Source organism: Tasmannia lanceolata, unplaced genomic scaffold (genome assembly GCF_043159265.1).
Source record: "Tasmannia lanceolata isolate RefF3 unplaced genomic scaffold, GAP_Taslan_0.1 ptg000002l, whole genome shotgun sequence".
NCBI lineage: Eukaryota > Viridiplantae > Streptophyta > Magnoliopsida > Canellales > Winteraceae > Tasmannia > Tasmannia lanceolata.
This window is the reverse complement of record NW_027518679.1, coordinates 10,483,485-10,505,004: the sequence shown is the minus strand read 5'-3', so window position 1 is coordinate 10,505,004 and position 21,520 is coordinate 10,483,485.

Below are 21,520 nucleotides of genomic sequence, written 5' to 3'. Positions count from 1 at the left end.
AGACTTTCGTCTTGATGCAGAAGGAGATTGAGCAATCGGGCCTTATCCGCTGTGTAGAGCTCTCAGGAGAGGAGATGCTGGTTGGGCTGGGCGTGAGTGCCGCGACCCCAGAACGTATGTAGCTAGACCTGTCTTTAGAATTCGTTTATTTTTGTATACTTGCTTCTGACTGCTTGCTTCTTTGCAGAGATGAAGAAACAGTCAACAGTTGAGAAAATAAGACAGGGAGCCCAGTCGCGGGCACAGGAGGGTGCTACACAGGCACAACAGGAGCGCCAGAAGAGAAAGCCGACTGTACTGGCGAGTCCGGCCCCATCGCGAGGCACTCCTCCACCCCCAGCTCAGAGGGCCAAGACTACAGTGAAGCTAGTAGGCCCCTTTGCCCAGGGTGGTGGCTCTTCTAAGTCCGGTGGTGCTTCGACTGGAACCGGTTCTGGAGCCCGTCCTCCTACGGGACTGAGTGAGAACGTTTTTCGGTCCAATTGGGCCGTTCTGAAGGATGATACTGCCCTAGGCGAGAGCCGAGTAGCAGGGGAGATCATGAGCAAATGTCTGCTGCGGAAGGACAAGCAACAGGTTCTTCGCGAGCCGCCAGCTACAGGGGAGGAGGCGGTGTTGTCCTCGCTTTACCAGGTAAGAAAAAGATGTAGTTTGCTACCTTTCTGTCCATTTTTTTTCTTTTGTCTATACATCGCTGATGCTTGCTCCTTTCTGCAGATCTCACTATACTACAATGATCTCAAGGAGAAGAGTAAGAAGTTCTCCGACGCCATTACCGAGTCCGAAGAGGAGAACGGGAAGCTGGCCCGTGAGGTCCAGGAGCTTCAAACGAGCGTCGGGCGAGTACAGGAGGAGAAGAAGTTGTTGATGGAGGACCTGGCCTCGGAGAAGAAGAAACTGGTCAAGGCTGCCGAAGCCATGGAGGCCCAAAGAGGAAGAGCCAAAGAGAGGCAGGAGGCAGCAGTGAAGGAGGCCACGGAGGCGAAGGAGGCTGAACTCTTCAGCCTGTCGAGTGAGGCTTATAGTCTCGGATACTACGACTGCCTCCAGGAGCTCCAGGCGTGCAATCCAAACTTAGTGATGGAGAATATGACTCTCCCTGCCAGGCCGAAGATTACTGTTGAGGAGCCAGATGCTCCTGCTGATGCTCCTGCCGGCATCACCTCTCTTCCAGATGCTTAGTATTTTTCTATTTTCATTTTGTAATGGTCCTTGAGACCCTGGAATTTTTGACATCCTTTTGAGGTTAATTTTGTAATGGCCCTCGAGGCCCGCCGCTCTGATTAATGAAATCATACTTGTCCTATTCTGTTTTCTGTCTCTTTGTCTCTAGTAAGCTTTAACTGTTAACTGAGTCACTTGCTCGACTTGCCCTTTAGTTTTGATAACCTGGGACCAAGGCTGTTGATGGCCAAATTTTGATGAACCGGCTTTCCAGTGAGTACCCAAGTGCTGTGAACTGGGTTTCCAGTGAGTACCCAAGTTTAAGAACTGGGTTTCCAGTGAGTACCCAAGTTTTGTGAACTGGGTTTCCAGTGAGTACCCAAGTTTAAGAACTGGGTTTCTAGTGAGTACCCAAGTTTTGTGAACTTGGTTTCTAGTGAGTACCCAAGTTTTGTGAACTGGGTTTCCAGTGAGTACCCAAGTTTTGTGAACTGGGTTTCCAGTGAGTACCCAAGTTTAAGAACTGGGTTTCCAGTGAGTACCCAAGTTTTGTGAACTGGGTTTCCAGTGAGTACCCAAGTTTTGTGAACTGGGTTTCCAGTGAGTACCCAAGTTTAAGAACTGGGTTTCCAGTGAGTAAGGGTGAAACTGAGTCTGCAAAAAACATTATTTATTCATAATAACAAACTTACAAATTTACAAAGTCACCTTTTTACGCAGGACATTTTGTCTATTGATAATATCTCCTGAGGTTTTTGGAGTTCCATGCGTGGGGTAATAAGTACTCCTCTAGTGTCTCTAGCTTGTAGCTTCCTGGGCGGATAACTTCTTTCACCCGATACGGCCCTTCCCAAGTCGGGGAGAGTTTTTCGACTTTCGTCGGTTGGGAGACCGCTGCCTTTCTTAGGACCAAATCCCCTGTCCTGAATTCTCTGGGACGAATCTTAGAGTTGTGATAATTGGATAGCCTCTGCTTGTAAGCAGCCACCCGAATTTGAGATTCTTCCCGGATCTCTTCTAACAAGTCGAGATTGGCGCGGAGCCCGTCGCTGTTAAGCTGCTCATTGAAGCTGGTGATTCTAGGAGATGGAGCGCCTATATCAACCGGTATCACAGCCTCAGTACCAAAGGAGAGGTTGAACGGCGATTCACCAGTTGTCGTACGAGGAGTAGTGCGGTATGCCGATAGAACGTGATAGAGCTCATCTGCCCATCGACCAGCTTTTTCATCCAGTCTCTTCTTTATCCCCTGAAGCAGGATTCTGTTAGTCACTTCCGTTTGCCCATTGGTCTGGGGGTGAGCCACCGAAGTGAACCTCTGCTCAATCTTTAGATCGGAGCAGAACTTCTTAAAGTTCCGGCAGTCGAACTGTTTGCCATTATCGGTTATCAAGGCACGGGGAATCCCAAATCGGCACACTATTGATTTCCAGAAGAAATTCTGCACATTTTGCTCTGTGATCTGTGCTAGAGGTTCTGCCTCCACCTACTTAGTGAAATAGTCGATCGCCACTACCACGAACATGCGCTTTCCAGAGGCCGGTGGGAAAGGGCCCAGGATGTCCATGCCCCATACTGCGAAGGGGAGTGGACTGATAATTGGAGCCATTACTACAGCGGGCTGGTGGATGGTGGGAGAGAATTTCTGACACCTCTCACACATTTTAACCAGACTCAGTGCGTCCTGCCTTATAGTAGGCCAATACAGTCCTTTGAGTAGTACTTTTATCGCCAGGGCTTTGCCCCCCCAGATGTTCTCCGCAAATTCCTTCATGAGTCTCCTGTAGTGCATACGCGGCGTCGCTCGGCCTCAGACACTTCAGATATGGGAGGGTATATGACCTTTTATACAGATTGTCGCCACTGAAGGAGAATCGGGCAGCTCTCTGTATCACCTTGCGGGCTTCCTTCTTATCCTCCGGGAGTCTAGCGTCGCGCAGATAATCCATGATCTCATCCATCCAGCACGGCTCATCTTCCAACTGCATGACTTCTATGGCTTTACTTTCGATGCTGGACCTTTGGAGGAACTCCATGTGTATGCTTCCGAGAGTAGTATATCCAGAGGCAGCCAGTTTTGACAGCACGTCGGCTTTGGCATTTTCTGTTCTTGGTACTCTGATGACCTCGAAACTTGCAAACCGGCTGAAAAGTTGGCGAACCTTGGCGAGGTACTTAATCATACGCTCGTCCCGAGCTTCGTAGACCCCTTGGATCTGGTTTGCTACCAGCTGCGAGTCGCAGTATGCTTTTAATTTCTGGGCGCCGGTCTGAATTGCTAGGCTCATTTCGGCAAGGAGGGCTTCATATTCTGCCTCATTGTTGGATGCACGGAATCCGAATCTCAGGGCGTAATCCGCAGTGAACTCATCGGGCCCAGTGAGGACGAGGCCGGCTCCACAGCCGTTTTTATTTGAAGATCCGTCCACATATACTTCCCAAGTCGGTGTGCCGGTTATGGAGTCCTGCTCAGTTGATGGCGGCCTGATTTCCGTCTGAAATTCCTCTGCTATACAATCTTCAAGAACTGCTCTCTCTGCAACTGGGAGCTGTACTGCTTCAGGATCAACGAGCTGTGTCCTCCTTGAGCCCGTTTGTGAACGGTGCCTCATTTTCCGAGTCCATTCATGAATGGTCTTGTGTTCCAGTTGAGCCCGTTTGTGAACGATGTCTCATTTTCTGAGTCCATTTGTCAAAGGTCTCATATCCTCCTTGAGCCCGTTTGTGAACAGTGTCTCATTTTCAGAGTCCATTTGTGAATGATCTCTTTTTCTCTATAAGCCCGTTTGTGAACAGTGTCTCATTTTCCGAGTCCATTTGTGAATGATCTCTTATTCTCTTTAAGCCCGTTTGTGAACGATGTCTCATTTTGGAGTCCATTTGTGAATGGCCTCATATCTTCCTTGAGCCCGTTTGTCAACGGTGTCTCATTTTCAGAGTCCATTTGTGAATGGTCTCTTATTCTCCTTCCGCCCGTTTGTGAACGGTGTCTCATTTTCTGAGTCCATTTGTGAATGGTCTCCTATCCTCTTTGAGGCCGTTTGTGAACGGTATCTCATTTTCTGAATCCATTTGTGAATGGTGTCATGTCCTCCTTGAGCCCGTTTGTGAACGGTGCCTCATTTTCCGAGTCCATTTTTGAATGGTGTCTCATTTTTCGAGTCCATTTGTCAATGGCCTCATGTCCTCTTTGAGCCCGTTTGTGAGCGGTATCTCATTTTCTGAGTCCATTTGTAAATAGTCTCATGTTCTCCTTGAGCCCGTTTGTGAACGGTGCCTCATTTTTCGAGTTCATTTGTGAATGGTCTCGTGTTCTCCATGAACCCGTTTGTGAACGGTGTCTCATTTTCCGAGTCCATTTATGAATGGTCTCTTATCCTCTTTGAGCCCGTTTGTGAACGGTGTCTAATTTTTCGAGTCTATTTCTGAATTGCCTCATCTCCTCTTTGAGCCCGTTTCTGAACGATATCTCATTTTCTGAGTCCATTTTTGAATGGTCTAATGTTCTCCTTGAGCTCGTTTGTGAACGTTGTCTCATTTTCTTAGTTCATTTTTGAATGGTCTCATGTCCTCCTTGAGCCCGTTTGTGAACGGTGCCTCATTTCCCGAGTCCATTTGTGAATGGTCTCGTGTTCTCGTTGAGCCCGTTTGTGAACGATGTCTCATTTTCTTAGTCCATTTGTCAATGGTCTCATATCCTCCTTGAGCCCGTTTGTGAACCGTGTCTCATTTTCGGAGTCCATTTGTGAATGATCTCGCATTCTCTTTGAGCCCGTTTGTGAACGGTGTCTCATTTTGGAGTCCATTGGTGAATGGCCTCATATCCCCCTTGAGACCGTTTGTCAACGGTGTTTCATTTTCTGAGTCCATTTCTGAATGGTCACATGTCCTCCTTGAGGCCGTTTGTGAACGATGCCTCATTTCCCGAGTCCATTTGTGAATGGTCTCGTGTTGTCAATGAGCCCATTTGTGAACGGTGTCTCATTTTCTGAGTCCATTTGTGAATGGTCTCATGTCCTCCTTGAGCCCGTTTGTGAACAGTGCTTCCTTTCCCGAGTTCATTTGTGAATGGTCTCGTGTTCTTCTTGAGCCCGTTTGTGAACGGTGTCTCATTTTTTGAGTCCATTTTTGAATAGTCTCGTGTTCTCCAGGAGCCCGTTTGTGAACTGTTTCTCATTTTCTGAGTTCATTTGGGAATTGTCTCATGTCGTCCTTGAGCCCGTTTGTGAACGATGTCTCTTTTTCTGAGTCCTTTTAGGAATGGTCACATGTCCTCGTTGAGCCCGTTTGAGAACGATGCCTCATTTCCCGAGTCCATTTGTGAATTGTCTCGACTTCTCCTTGAGCCCATTTGGGAACGTTGCCTCATTTCCCGAGTTCATTTGTGAATGGTCTCGTGTTCTCCATCAGCCCGTCTGTGAACGGTGTCTTATCTTCGGAGTTCATTTGCGAATGGTCTCATGTCCACCTTGAGCCCTTTTGTGAACGGTGCCTCCTTTCCTGAGTCCATTTGTGAATCGTGTCGTGTTCTTCATGAGCCCGTTTGTGAACGGTGCATCATTTTCGGAGTTCATTTATGAATGGTCTCGTGTTCTCCTTGAGCCCATTTGTGAACGGTACCTCATTTTTTGAGTCCATTTGTGAATGGCCTCATGTTCTCCTTCAGGTCGTTTGTGAACGGTGGCTCATTTTCCGAGTCCATTTGTGAATGGTCTCGTGTTCTCCATTAGCCCGTTTGTGAACGGCGTCTCATTTTCGAGTCCTTTTGTGAATGGCCTCATATTCTCCTTCAGCCTGTTTGTCAACGGTGTCTCATTTTTCCGAGTCCAATTGTGATTGGTCTCTTATTCTCCTTGAGCCCGTTTGTGAACGGTGTCTCATTTTTTGAGTCCATTTTGAATGGTCTCCTATCCTCTTTCAGCCTGTTTGTGAACGGTAACTCATTTTCTGAATCCATTTATGAATGGTGTCATGTCCTCCTTGAGCCCGTTTGTGAACGGTGTCTCATTTTTCGAGTCCATTTGTGAATAGTCTCTGATCCTTTTTGAGCCCGTTTGTGAATGGTGTCACTTTTTCGAGTCCATTTGCGAATGGCCTCCTATCCTCTTTGAGCGCGTTTGTGAACAGTATCTTATTTTTCGAGTCCATTTGTGAATGGTCTCATATCCTCCTTAAGTCCGTTTGTGAACGGTGTCTCGTATTCCGAGTCAATTTGTGAATGGTCTCCTATCCTCTTTGAGCCCGTTTGTAAACGGTATCTCCTTTTCTGAGTTCATTTGTGAATGGTTTCATGTCCTCCTTGAGCCCGTTTGTGAACGGTGTCTCATTTTTCAAGTCTATTTATGAATGGTCTCTTATCTTTAAGCCAGTTTGTGAACGGTGTCTCATTTTTCGAGTCCATTTGTGATTTGCCTCATCTCCTCTTTGAGCCCTTTTCTGAACAGTATCTCATTTTTTGAGTCCATTTGTGAATGGTCTCGCGTTCTCCATGAGCTCGCTTGTGAACGGTGTCTCATTTTCTTAGTCCATTTGTGAATGGTCTCATGTCCTCGTTGAGCCCGTTTGTGAACGGTGCCTCATTTCCCGAGTCCATTTGTGAATTGTCTCGTGTTCCCGTTGAGCCCGTTTGTGAACGATGTCTCATTTTCTGAGTCCATTTGTCAATGGTCTCATATCCTCCTTCACCTCGTTTGTGAACGTTGTCTCATTTTCCGAGTACATTTGTGAATGATCTCTTATTCTCTCTAAGCCCGTTTGTGAACGGTGTCTCATTTTGGAGTCCATTTGTGAATGGCGTCATATCCTCGTTGAGCCCGTTTGTCAACGGTGTCTTATTTTCCGAGTCCAATTGTGAATAGTCTCTTATTCTTCTTCAGCCCGTTTGTGAATGGTGTCTCATTTTCTGAGTCCATTTGTGAATGGTCTCCTATCCTCTTTGAGCCCGTTTGTGAACAGTATCTCATTTTCTGAATCCATTTGTGAATGGTGTCATGTTCTCCTTGAACCCATTTCTGAACGCTGTCTCATTTTTCGAGTCCATTTGTGAATGGTCTCTTATCTTCTTTGAGCCCGTTTGTGAACGGTGTCTCATTTTTTGAGTCCATTTGTTAATGGCCTCATATCCTCTTTCAGCCCGTTTGTGAACGGTATCAAATTTTCTGAGTCCATTTGTGAATGGTCTCATGTTCTCCTGTAGCCCGTTTGTGAACGGTGTCTTATTTTCTGAGTCCATCTATGAATGGTCTCGGGTTGTCCTTGAGCCCGTTTGTGAACGGTGTCTCATTTTTTGAGTCCAATTGTGAATGGTCTCGTGTTCACTTTGAGCCCGTTTTTGAACGGTGTTTCATTTTCTTAATCCATTTGTGAGTGGTCTCGTGCTTTCCTTGAGCCCGTTTGTGAACGGTGTCTCATTTTCTGGGTCCATTTGTAAGTGGTCTCGTGTTCTCCTCGAACCCGTTTGTGAACGGTGTCTCATTTTCTGAGTCCGTTTGTGAATGTCTCATGTCCTCCTTGAGCCCGTTTGTGAACGGTGTCTCATTTTCGGAATCCATTTGTGAATGGTTTCATGTGCTCCTTGATCCCGTTTGTGAACGGTGACTCCTTTCCCGTTTGTGAATGGTCTCGTGTTCTCCACCAGCCCGTTTGTGAACGGTGTCACATTTTTCGAGTCCGTTTGTGAATGGTCTCTTATCCTCTTTGAGCCCGTTTGTGAACAGTGTCTCATTTTTTGAGTCCATTTGTTAATGGCCTCATATCCTCTTTGAGCCCGTTTGTGAACGGTATTAAAATTTCTGAGTCCATTTGTGAATGGTCTCATGTTCTCCTGGAGCCCGTTTGTGAACGGTGTCTTATTTTCTGAGTCCATCTGTGAATGGTCTCGGGTTGTCTTTGAGCCCGTTTGTGAACGGTGTCTCATTTTTTGAGTCCATTTGTGAATGGTCTCGTGTTCACTTTGAGCCTGTTTGTGAACGGTGTTTCATTTTCTTAGTCCATTTGTGAGTGGTCTCGTGCTTTCCTTGAGCCCGTTTGTGAACGGTGTCTCATTTTCTGAGTCCATTTGTGAATGGTCTCGTGTCTTCCTTGAGCCCGTTTGTGAACGGTGCCACATTTCCCGAGTTCATTTGTGAATGGTCTCGTATTCTCAATGCGCCCGTGTGTGGACGGTGTCTCATTTTTGGAATCCATTTGTGAATGGTTTCATGTCCTCCTTGATGCCGTTTGTGAACTGTGCCTCCTTTCCCAGTACATTTGTGAATGGTCTCGTGTTCTTCTTGAGCCCGTTTGTGAACGATGTCTCATTTTTTGAGTCCATTTATAATGGTCTCGTGTTCTCCTTTAGCCCGTTTGTGATCGGTGTCTCATTTTCTGAGTCCATTTGTGAGTGTTCCCATGTTCTCCTAGAGCCCGTTTGTGAACGGTGTCTCATTTTCTGAGTCCATTTGTAAGTGGTCTCGTGTTCTCCTTGAACCCGTTTGTGAACGGTGTCTCATTTCCTGAGTCCAATTTGTGAATGATCTGGTGTTCTCCATGTCCCCGTCTGTGAACGGTGTCTCATTTTTGGAGTCCATTTGTGAATGGTCTCATGTCCTCCTTAAGCCCGTTTGTGAACGGTGACTCATTTTCTGAGCCCATCTGTGATTGGTCTCATGTCCACCTTGAGCCCATTTGTGAACGGTGCATCCATTCCCGAGTCCATTTGTGAATGGTCTCGTGTTCTTCTTGAGCTCCTTTGTGAACGGTGTCTCATTTTCTGCGTCCATTTATGAACGGTCTCGTGTTCTCATCGAACCCGTTTGTGAACGGTGTCTCATTTTTCGAATCCATTTGTGAATGGTCTCGTGTTCTCTATGAGCCTATTTGTGAACGGTGTCTCATTTTTCGAGTTCATTTGTGAATTGTCTGATGTCCTCCTTGAGTCCGTTTCTGAACGGTGCCTCATTTCCCGAATGCAATTGAGGTCTCGTGTTCGCCTTGAACCCGTTTGTAAACGGTGTCTCATTTTCTGAGTCCATCTGTGAATGGTCTCATGTCCACCTTGAGCCCGTTTGGGAACGGTACCTCCTTTTTCGAGTCCATTTGTGAATGGTCTCGTGTTCTTCTTGAGCCCGTTTGTGAACGGTGTCTCATTTTCTGAGCACATTTATGAATGGTCTCGTGTTCTTCAGGAGCCCGTTTCTGAACGGTGTCTCATTTTTCGAGTTCATTTGTGAATTGTCTTATGTCCTCCTTGAGCCCGTTTGTGAACGGTGCCTTATTTCCCGAGTCCATTTGTGAATGGTCTCGTGTTCTCCTTGAGCCCGTTTGTGAACGGTGTCTCATTTTCCGAGTCCGTTTGTGAATGCTCTCTTATACTTTTTGAGCCCGTTTGTGAACGGTTTCTCATTTTTCGAGTTCATTTGTGAATGGCCTCAAATCCTCTTTGAGCCCGTTTGTGAATGGTCTCGTGTTCTCTTTGAGCCTGTTTCTGAACGGTGTCTCATTTTCTGAGTGCATTTGTGAATGGTCACATGTTCTTTTTGAGCCCGTTTGTGAATAGTGCCTCATTTCCCGAGTTCATTTGTGAATGGTCTCGTGTTCTCCCTGAGCCCGTTTGTTAACGGTGTCTCATTTTCTGAGTTCATTTGTGAATTGTCTAGTGTCATCCTTGAGCCCGTTTGTGAATGGTTCCTCATTTTCCGAGTCCATTTGTGAATGGCCACGTGTTCTCCTTGAGCCCGTTTGTGAACGGTGTCTCATTTTCTAAGTCCATTTGTGAATGGTCACATGTTCTCCTTGAGCCCGTCTGTGAACGGTGCCTCCTTTCCCGAGTTCATTTGTAAATGATCTCGTGTTCTCCTTGAGCCCGTTTGTGAACGGTGTTTCATTTTACGAGTACATTTGTGAATGGCCTCATATCACCTTTGAGCCCGTTCGTGAACGGTGCCTCTTTTCCCGAGTCCATTTCTGAATGGTCTCGTATTCTCCTTGAGCCCGTTTGTGAACGGTGTCTAATTTTGTGAGTTCATTTGTGAATGGTCACATGTCCTCATTGAGCCCGTTTGTGAACGATGCCTCATTTTTCGAATCCATTTGTTAATAGTCTCGTGTACTCCATGAGCCCATTTGTGAACGGTGGCTGATTTTTCGAGTCCATTTGTGAATGGTCTCGTGTTCTTCATGAGCCCGTTTGTGAACGGTGTCTCATTTTTTGAGTTCATTTGTGAATTGTCTAATGTCCCCGTTGAGCCCGTTTGTGAACGGTGCCTCATTTCAAGAGTCCATTTGTGAATGGTCTCGTGTTCTCCTTGAGCCCGTTTGTGAACGGTGTCTCATTTTCTGGGTCCATTTGTGAATGGTCACATGTTCTCCTTGAACCCATTTGTGAACGGTGTCTCATTTTCTGATTCCATTTGGGAATGGTCACATTTCCTCCTTGAGCCCGTTTCTGAACGGTGCCTCATTTTTCGAATCCATTTCTGAATGGTCTCGTGTTCTCCTTTAGCCTGTTTGTGAACGGTGTCTCAATTTCCGAGTCCATTTGTGAATGGTCTCTTATCCTCTTTGAGCCCGTGTGTGAATGGTGTCTCATTTTCTAAGTCCATTTGTGAATGATCTCTTATTCTCTTTGAGGCCGTTTGTGAACCCCGTTTGTGAACGGCGTCTCATTCTCGAGTCCATTTGGGAATGGCCTCATATCCTCCATGAGCCCGTTTGTCAACGGTGTCTCATTTTCCGAGTCCATTTGTGAATGGACTCTTATTCTCCTTGAGCCCGTTTGTGAACGGTATCTTCTTTTCTCAGTCCATTTGCGAATTGTTTCTTATCCTCTTTGTGCCCGTTTGTGAACGGTATCGCATTTTCTGAATCCATTTGTGAATGGTGTCATGTCCTCCTTGAGCCCGTTTGTGAAAGGTGTCTCATTTTTCGAGTTCGTTTGTGAATGGTCTCTTATCCTCTTTGAACCCGTTTGTGAAGGACGTATCATTTTTCGAGTCCATTTGTGAATGGCCTCCTATCCTCTTTGAGCGCGTTTGTGAACGGTATCTGGTTTTCTAAGTCCATTTGTGAATGGTCTCATGTTCTCCTTGAGTCCGTTTGTGAACGGTGTCTCATTTTCTGAGCCCATCTGTGAATGGTCTCATGTCCACCTTGAGCCCGTTTGTGAACGGTGCATCCTTTCCCGAGTCCATTTGTGAATGGTCTCGTGTTCTTCTTGAGCCCGTTTGTGAACGGTGTCTCATTTTCTAAGTCCATTTATGACTGGCCTCGTGTTCTCCTCGAGCCCGTTTGTGAACGGTGTCTCATTTTTTGAGTCCATTTGTGAATGGTCTCGTGTTCTCTTTGAGCCCGTTTGTGAATTGTGGCTCATTTTTCATGTCCATTTGTGAATAGTCTCGTGTTCTTCATGAGCCCGTTTGTGAACGGTGTCTCATTTTCCGAGTTCATTTGTGAATTGTCTCATGTCCTCCTTGAGTCCGTTTCTGAACGGTGCCTCATTTCCCGGGTCCATTTGTGAATGGTCTCGTGTTCTCCTTGAGCCCGTTTGTGAACGGTGTCTCATTTTCGAGTCCTTTTGAGAATGGTCTCTTATCCTCTTTGAGCCCGTTTGTGAACGGTCTCATTTTTCGAGTCCATTGTGAATGGCCTCATATTCTCTTTGAGCCCGTTTGTGAACGGTATCTCATTTTCTGAGTCCATTCGTGAATGGTCTCGTGTTCTCCATGAGCCCGTCTGTGAACGGTGTCTCATTTTCCGAGTTCATTTGTGAATTGTCTCATGTCCTCCTTGAGTCCGTTTCTGAACGGTGCCTCATTTCCCGAGTCCATTTGTGAATGGTCTCGTGTTCTCCTTAAGCCCGTTTGTAAACGGTGTCTCATTTTTGAGTTCTTTTGTCAATGGTCTCTCATCCTCTTTGAGCCTGTTTGTGAACGGTCTCATTTTTCGAGTCCATTGTGAATCTCCTCATATCCTCTTTGAGCCCGTTCGTGAACGGTATCTCATTTTCTGAGTCCATTTGTGAATGGTCTCGTGTTCTCCATGAGCCCGTCTGTGAACGGTGTCTCATTTTCGGAGTCCATCTGTGAATGGTCTCATGTCCTCCTTGGGCCCGTTTGTGAACGGTGCCTCCTTTCCCGAGTTTATTTGTGAATGGTCTCGTATTCTTCTTGAGCCCGTTTTTGAACGATGTCACATTTTCTGAGTTCATTAATGAATGCTCTCCTGTTCTCCTTGAGCCCGTTTGTAAACGGTGTCTCATTTTCTGAGTCCATCTGTAAATGGTCTCATGTCCACCTTGAGCCCGTTTGTGAATGGTACCTCCTTTCCCGAGTCCGTTTGTGAATGGTCTAGTGTTCTTCTTGAGCCCATTTGTGAACGGTGTCTCATTTTCAGAGTCCATTTACGAATGGTCTCGTGTTCTCCAGGAGCCTCTTTGTGAACGGTGTAACAACCCTCAAAAAAAAAAAAAAAAAAAAAAAAAAAACTCGGAATTCCGAGAATAATTCTCGGAACTCCGAGAACTACTGGAGAGATCTCGGAACTCCGAGAAAATCACCTCGGAATTCCGAGAAATCGGACAGTAGTTTTGGAATCCGGTTCTCGGAACTCCGAGAGCATTTCTCGGAACTCCGAGAATTCTCGGAACTCCGAGAAAATGCCTCGGAACTCCGAGAACGTCGCGGATTGAGAATCCGAGAGTTTCCAAACTCTCTATGAAGTGCCGATTTCCATCCTTTTTTTGGTAAGTTAACACCCAAACAAACCCTAGAAAGATTCATGACCATATATATACACTATCTTAACCTAATGTTCTTCATAAATCAAAACCCTAAAACCTAAGGAGAATAAGAAAAGGAGAATTCAAGGAAAGGGAGAAGAAGGAAGGGCTTTCAACTCCAAGATCCATCAAGCTTCATTCAATTCTCTCCATTCAAGTAATCAATCACATCAATCAAACCAATCCATTCAAAAGCAAAGGCAAGATTTCGGATTATGTTTTGTAATCTACACTATAACTAGAGTTCTTGAAAATTTAGATAAAACCTCTTATGTTTTTGTTTCTTGATTCTTGAATCCAATTCATGGCTTTCATTGAAAACCCACAACCCTATGATGGAGATGATTTAAAGGCCATAGTTTCTTATACCCTTGATACCATTTCCCTCGTACCCAAAAAGGGGCGAGAAGGTCAAAAGAACTACGTGAACTCCTCGTACAAAAACAGTGCGAAAGGTATCTTCGTACAAAAACAGTTCGAAGGTTATAATTCTACATGGGTATCATTGTGTATAGAAATTAATGGGGAAGGAAAGGGAAGAGCATAGTCTCTAAACGATTTTAGAACCTTAGATTCTAATGACTAGAGCAATAGCTTCTAATGAACAATCATATTTAACAAGGAGTCATATTTTGCAAATTCAAAGGTGTTATTAGAAAAACCTCTATATTATTGCTTATTGTTGCACCAAATACCATGTCTTTCTTGATATGCTAAATTTCTTTGATATGCCTCTAATATGAGATGATTATATCTTTACATCTTCAATTGCCTAAGTTAAGTTTTATTACTCTGCATAACCGTTATTCTTGCATCCTGACCTTTAAAACTTTTCAACAGACTTTAATGGCGAAAATCCAGAAAACCAGCAAATCGATCAAAACGAAGGAGCATTTGCTGATGAGATGACCTAGGCAATGGGATGGGGAGAGATGGCATAGTTTAGGCAGTTATTTATTTCTTTTAGTTTTCTTTCCAAAGTCCTTTGGGGCATGGATATTTAATTTGGCAAATTTGTGGAGTTATTATTGAAAGTATTGGAATAAAATTCTCTTCCCTTATTTTTGTCTCTATTTCATTAAATAAAAGATTTGTTTTTAACTAAGACTTCCGCTGTATGAAAGAATGAATGTGTTTTGTGCCTCTTTTATTTTTTTTGAGAGGCGTAGCAATCCGGATTTTTGGGGCTCGTTTGCTCTGTTTTATAAAGAGCTAGGCTCAGAATTGCCTCAAAATTTAGCCTGAGAATCCGGGTCGTTACAGAGGTGGTATCAGAGCCTATCTAGGTTAGTCAGTGAGGAACCTAGTACGAGTCTGGGTATATGTCTAAGGTTGGGTAGTTGAACCTAATTAACTAAAGTACAACCTAACCATAATTTACATGATCATAATTAAATTAAGTAAATTAGAATTTTTATGAACTAACAATTGTGTGTTCTTTTGACAGATGGATCAAAGAGAGTTGCGAGGTAATGCTAGGAGAGGTCGTGGTGATGCCCATGTTGGTGAAGGAGCAGATCCTTTACTCATGATTGCTGATCTCCTTAGAGGTCAAGCTCAGGCACAGGCTGCTAACCAAGCAGCTAATCAGGCCGCTTTGCAGAACATTGCAACCACTCTAGCAGCTCGCCATGCGCCTGCAGCAGATCCGACTAAGTTGCACAGGCAATTCAGGGACTACAGGCCATCGGAGTTTACAGGAGTGGGAGACCCTTTGGTTGCAGACCACTGGATTTTGGAAGTGGAAGGAATTTTTGAAGTGATGGAGTGCAGTGATATTCAGAAAATCCGTTTGGCTACCTTTTTACTAAAGGACCAAGCAGGAGTGTGGTGGAGATCCTTACTGCAAAATTATCCTTATGCTAAGAATGAGACGTGGACCGAATTCAAAGTACGGTTCAACAACCAATTCTTTCCTAACCATGTTAAGAGGGAATTGGCATCTCAGTTTGCGTCTCTGAAGCAGGGATCTTTGACTGTGGCTCAGTATGGAGCCAAGTTTAGGCAGTTGTCGAGGTATGCACCTGGCTATGCCTCTACAGAGGAGGATAAAGTTTCGAAGTTTGTTGACAACCTTCGCCCATCTCTTATGGCGAAAGTTGTTCTTCATGAACCTCAGACTTTGGTAGAAGCTTGCGCGAAAGCCGAGATGGCTGAGCGTAGTGAGAAAGTGATTATGGCCGCCAGAATGCCGCCATCAGGGAGCAGGAATCAAGTGCCGCCGCCTAAGAGACAGAGAATGGAAGATGGAGTTCCTGCAAGGGTTCCTTGTGCTATTTGCGGAAAATTTCATGCTGGAAGGTGTTGGAAGACGATGAATGTCTGCCACAACTGTGGAGACCCGAGTCACAAGATTTTGGAGTGTCCTAAGCCTACATTTAGGGACATGAGACCTCAAAGGCAGCAGCAGAATTTTCAGCCAGCAATGAATCAGGGGAACCGAATTAATAATAATCAGCTGCAGCAGAAACCCCCAGCGCAGCAGCAGCAGCAGAATCAGTGGAAAGGGTATCAGAATCGCCAGCAGAATCCGGAGAAGAGTGCATCTCAAGCACCTGTCAACCGAGTCTATGCGCTTAATCAACAAGACGCTGATGCCTCCGACGCAGTCATTGAAGGTCAGCTTTTTGTTAATAATACATCTGTGCATATTCTTGTAGATTCTGGCTCTACCTTGTCATTCATATCGCCAATTTTTGCGAAGGAACTGAATTTGACCCCTATTACTCTAAATTTCCCTTTGAGAATTATTACTCCTTTAGGAGATGATGTAATTACAAATTTAGTGTGTAAGGGATGTATTATAAAGATAGGTGGTAGAGAGCTTTTGGCTGATTTAGTGCTATTGGAGATGAACGATTTTAGAGTTATCCTTGGTATGGATTGGCTAGCAGCTTATCATGCTAATGTGGATTGCTTTCATAAAATCGTGAAATTTGCAATTCCTGGAGAAGAAGAAATCGTTTTTGAGGGAGTGAAGCGCCCTATGAAGAAGATTAAAGTAATTGCAGCTGTGAAAGCTCAGAAGTTGATCAATAAAGGATGTGAATGCTTTCTGGCTTTCATGGAGAAGGAAGAAGTCGGTATTGAGTTGTCTGTTTCAGACATCCCTGTGGTGAGGGAGTTTCTGGATGTCTTTCCAGACGACTTTGAATTACCTCCCCACCGAGAGATCGACTTTACTATCGATCTTGTGCCAGGGACCGAGCCTATTTCTAAAACACCTTACAGAATGGCCCCGGCTGAATTGAAAGAATTGAAGGAGCAGTTATCAGAATTGTTGGAGAAGGGATTTATTAGACCCAGTTCATCCCCATGGGGAGCTCCTGTGCTATTTGTAAAGAAGAAGGATGGTAGTCTTCGCTTGTGCATTGACTACAGGCAGTTGAATAAGGTGACTATCAAGAATCGCTATCCTCTTCCTCGGATAGACGATCTCTTTGACCAGTTGCAAGGAGCTACTCATTTCTCGAAGATTGATTTGAGATCTGGATATCATCAGTTGCGTATCAGAGACGAGGACATTTCAAAGTCAGCTTTTCGTACTCGATACGGTCACTATGAATTTGTCGTAATGCCATTTGGATTGACAAATGCACCAGCCATATTTATGGACTTGATGAATAGAGTATTCAAGCCATTTTTGGATCAGTTCGTGGTGGTATTCATAGATGACATCCTTATTTACTCGAAATCTGAAGAGGAGCATGCTAAGCATTTGGGACTTGCATTGGAGACTTTGAGAAAGAATCAGTTGTATGCAAAATTCTCTAAATGTGAGTTTTGGCTCGAGCGTGTTGCATTTTTGGGTCATGTGATATCAAAAGAAGGAATTGAAGTGGATCCTGCTAAGATTCAAGCAGTTACTTCTTGGAAGCAGCCTACCAATGTTACTGAGATCAGAAGTTTCTTGGGTCTGGCCGGGTATTACAGGAAGTTTGTTGAAGGCTTTTCAATTTTAGCTGGACCTTTGACTAAATTGACCAGGAAGAATGTTAAATATGTTTGGAATGAAGAATGTGAAAGCAGTTTTCAAGAATTGAAGAAAATATTGACATCAGCTCCAGTTTTGATACTTCCTACCGCAGAAGGAGATTTTGTGGTGTATAGTGATGCATCATTTCGAGGTTTGGGTTGCGTGCTCATGCAATCAGGCAAGGTCATTGCCTATGGTTCGAGGCAGTTGAAGAAGCACGAAGTGAATTACCCAACTCATGATCTGGAATTAGCAGCAGTGGTTTTCGCTTTGAGGATATGGCGACACTACTTGTATGGTGTCAAGTTTGAGGTTTTTACAGATCATAAGAGCCTCAAGTATCTTTTTGATCAGAAAGAGCTGAATATGAGACAGAGAAGATGGGTTGAATTTTTGAAGGATTATGACTTCACTTTGAGTTATCATCCAGGCAAGGCTAATGTAGTGGCCGACGCTCTTAGCCGACAAGAACACCCTATGATGGCCTGTTTGATGATGGAAGAATGGGAATTGCTTGAGCGGTTCAGAGATTTAGATTTGGGAACTTGCGAAATTGGCGATAAATCCTTTATTGCTAATATTCGAGTTCGGTCGAATATCATAGAAACTGTTAAAGCAGCTCAGATAGATGATGAAGGAATTTTGAAATTAAAAGCTGAAGTTGATTCTAAACCAAAGTTTTCAGTAGGAGAGGATGGATGTTTGTTCTTTAAAGACAGAATTTGTGTGCCAGCTAAGGAAGAAATCAGAAGGGACATTTTGGATGAGGCACATAAGTCTCGTTACACCATCCATCCAGGTAACACAAAGATGTACCAAGACTTGAAGAGGAATCTTTGGTGGAGTGGAATGAAAAGGGACATTGCTGAGTATGTTTCTAAATGCCTAACTTGTCAGAAAGTAAAGGCAGAGCATCAGAAACCTGGAGGTACATTGGATCCTTTGGAGATTCCCATGTGGAAATGGGATAGCTTGTCCATGGATTTTATCATGGGTTTACCCAAATCGAAGAGCAATTGTGATGGTATCTGGGTGATTGTGGACCGTCTTTCTAAATCGGCTCATTTCATTCCGATTAAGAAAGATTGGAAGTTGGAAAAGCTTGCTGAAACATATGTGGCTCAGATCGTTAGGTATCATGGTGTGCCCTCGACCATAATCTCTGACCGAGACTCTCGTTTCACTTCGGGATTCTGGAAGAGCTTACATTCTGCTTTGGGTTCGAAGTTGAGTTTCAGTACAGCATATCATCCTCAGACTGATGGTCAGACTGAAAGGGTAAATCAGATCCTTGAAGATTTGTTGAGAGCTTGTGTTCTAGATTTTGGTGGAGATTGGGAGAAGCATTTGCCTCTATGTGAATTTGCTTACAACAACAGCTACCAGCAGAGTATTCAGATGGCTCCATTCGAAGCTCTATATGGCCGTGCCTGCAGATCACCTTTGTGCTGGGCTGAAGTTGGTGAGAAGCAATTGCTTGGACCAAAGTTGGTTCGAGAGTCGACTGAAAAAGTTGCATTGATTAAGGATCGTTTGAAGATCGCGCAGAGTCGACAGAAGAGTTATGCCGATCAGCGGAGGAGAGATTTAGAATTCGCTGAAGGCGATATGGTTTTTGTGAAGATTTCGCCGTTCAGGGCAGTAATGCGTTTTGGAAAGAAAGGGAAGTTGACTCCTCGTTTTATTGGACCCTACCGAATTGTGAAAAGGATTGGGGCAAGAGCTTATAAATTGAAGTTGCCTTCTAATTTGGAGCGGATGCATGATGTTTTTCATGTATCGATGCTTCGATTGTATCATCCCGACCCTTCACATGTTTTGGCCGAGGATGATGTCGAGCTTCAAGAAGATTGGTCTTTTTCTGAAGGACCTGTGAAGATTTTAGATCGAGAAGAGCGAGCTTTGCGAAATAAGACGATTTCGTTGGTCAAGGTTCTTTGGCGACATCATGGCATTGAAGAAGCAACTTGGGAGCGCGAATCGGAAATCTTGAAGAAATATCCGCATTTGCTCGGAGGTATATTCCTTACTTCTCATTTATAATCTGTTGTATAATAATCGGTTGTTTTCGGTTTACCCTATGAGAGAGATCTAATTTCGAGGACGAAATTCCTCTAAGGGGGGTAGAGTGTAACAACCCTCAAAAAAAAAAAAAAAAAAAAAAAAAAAAAAAAAACTCGGAATTCCGAGAATAATTCTCGGAACTCCGAGAACTACTGGAGAGATCTCGGAACTCCGAGAAAATCACCTCGGAATTCCGAGAAATCGGACAGTAGTTTTGGAATCCGGTTCTCGGAACTCCGAGAGCATTTCTCGGAACTCCGAGAATTCTCGGAACTCCGAGAAAATGCCTCGGAACTCCGAGAACGTCGCAGATTGAGAATCCGAGAGTTTCCAAACTCTCTATGAAGTGCCGATTTCCATCCTTTTTTTGGTAAGTTAACACCCAAACAAACCCTAGAAAGATTCATGACCATATATATACACTATCTTAACCTAATGTTCTTCATAAATCAAAACCCTAAAACCTAAGGAGAATAAGAAAAGGAGAATTCAAGGAAAGGGAGAAGAAGGAAGGGCTTTCAACTCCAAGATCCATCAAGCTTCATTCAATTCTCTCCATTCAAGTAATCAATCACATCAATCAAACCAATCCATTCAAAAGCAAAGGCAAGATTTCGGATTATGTTTTGTAATCTACACTATAACTAGAGTTCTTGAAAATTTAGATAAAACCTCTTATGTTTTTGTTTCTTGATTCTTGAATCCAATTCATGGCTTTCATTGAAAACCCACAACCCTATGATGGAGATGATTTAAAGGCCATAGTTTCTTATACCCTTGATACCATTTCCCTCGTACCCAAAAAGGGGCGAGAAGGTCAAAAGAACTACGTGAACTCCTCGTACAAAAACAGTGCGAAAGGTATCTTCGTACAAAAACAGTTCGAAGGTTATAATTCTACATGGGTATCATTGTGTATAGAAATTAATGGGGAAGGAAAGGGAAGAGCATAGTCTCTAAACGATTTTAGAACCTTAGATTCTAATGACTAGAGCAATAGCTTCTAATGAACAATCATATTTAACAAGGAGTCATATTTTGCAAATTCAAAGGTGTTATTAGAAAAACCTCTATATTATTGCTTATTGTTGCACCAAATACCATGTCTTTCTTGATATGCTAAATTTCTTTGATATGCCTCTAATATGAGATGATTATATCTTTACATCTTCAATTGCCTAAGTTAAGTTTTATTACTCTGCATAACCGTTATTCTTGCATCCTGACCTTTAAAACTTTTCAACAGACTTTAATGGCGAAAATCCAGAAAACCAGCAAATCGATCAAAACGAAGGAGCATTTGCTGATGAGATGACCTAGGCAATGGGATGGGGAGAGATGGCATAGTTTAGGCAGTTATTTATTTCTTTTAGTTTTCTTTCCAAAGTCCTTTGGGGCATGGATATTTAATTTGGCAAATTTGTGGAGTTATTATTGAAAGTATTGGAATAAAATTCTCTTCCCTTATTTTTGTCTCTATTTCATTAAATAAAAGATTTGTTTTTAACTAAGACTTCCGCTGTATGAAAGAATGAATGTGTTTTGTGCCTCTTTTATTTTTTTTGAGAGGCGTAGCAATCCGGATTTTTGGGGCTCGTTTGCTCTGTTTTATAAAGAGCTAGGCTCAGAATTGCCTCAAAATTTAGCCTGAGAATCCGGGTCGTTACAGAGGAACGGTGTCTCATTTTCCGAGTTCATTTGAGAATGGCCTCATTTCCTCCTTCAGCCCGTTTCTCAACGGTGTCTCATTTTCGGAGTCCATTTGTGAATGGTCTCATGTCCTCCTTGAGCCCGTTTGTGAACGGTGCCTCCTTTCCCAAGTCCATTTGCGAATGGCCTCGTGTTCTCCTTGAGCCCGTTTGTGAACAGTGACTCATTTTCGAAGCCCATCTCTGAATGGTCTCATGTCCACCTTGAGCCCGTTTGTGAACGGTGCATCCATTCCCGAGTCCATTTGTGAATCGTCTCATGTTCTTCTTGAGCCCGTTTGTGAACGGTGTCTCATTTTCTGAGTCCATTTATGATTGGTCTCGTGTTCTCCATTAGCCCGTTTGTCAACGGTGTCTCATTTCTCGAGTTCATTTGTGAATTGTCTCATGTCCTCATTGAGTCCGTTTCTGAACGGTGCCTCATTTCCCGAGTGCATTTGTGAATCATCTCGTGTTCTCCTTGAACCCGTTTGTAAACGGTGTCTCATTTTCTGAGTCCATCTGTGAAGGGTCTCATGTCCACCTTGAGCCCGTTGGGGAACGTTACTTCCTTTCCCGAGTCCATTTGAGAATGGTCTCGGGTTCTTCTTGAGCCCGTTTGTGAACGGTGTCTCATTTTCTGAGTCCATTTATGAATGGTCTCGGGTTCTCCAGGAGCCCGTTTGTGAACGATGCCTCATTTCCCGAGTCCATTTGTGAATAGTCTCGTGTTCTCCATGAGCCCATTTGTGAACGGTGCCTCATTTCCCGAGTCCATTTGTGAATGGTCTCGTGTTCTCCTTGAGCCCGTTTGTGAACGGTGTCTCATTTTCTAAGTCTATTTGTGAATGGTCACATTTCCTGCTTGAGCCC